Below are 535 nucleotides of genomic sequence, written 5' to 3' on the forward strand. Positions count from 1 at the left end.
AGGTCTAAGACAAGAGAACAAGCTCATATCAGCAGAACAGAGAGTGATAAACATATGAAGTAACCAGTGAAATGTCTATATTCAGGATATATTAGTCCATTATTTACAGTGGCTAACGGTATTTATACATAATGATGTTTGGTCCATTATGGTTATTTTTCCATACCAGTGCTTTAAGCTATCTAAGTATGAGCTCCTAACAGCAGGATGGTTACAGTTCAGAGTATGCCTGGAAACAGAAAACAAAAGAGACGTTGAAGGTATTTTATTCATTCGAAGTTACTAAAGGTCAAGCTTGTATAAGTTCAAAATAAAATACCAACAGCCGGGAATAGTTACGCAGTGGGTTGTTTGGATCAAGCATGTAATAAACCTGCAATAGCATTTCACACAGTTAGAGTTCCGCGTCCCAAGATAATAAGAGCAACCTCATCAGTGGGACAAAAAAGATGTCCTTAGCATATTTTATTAGTTGTTTTAAGTTAAGGACAATGCTTAAGGACTTTTTAATTGTTGAAGATTATTGGTAGAACAA

The sequence above is a fragment of the Raphanus sativus genome, chromosome 8, assembly GCF_000801105.2.
Source record: "Raphanus sativus cultivar WK10039 chromosome 8, ASM80110v3, whole genome shotgun sequence".
NCBI lineage: Eukaryota > Viridiplantae > Streptophyta > Magnoliopsida > Brassicales > Brassicaceae > Raphanus > Raphanus sativus.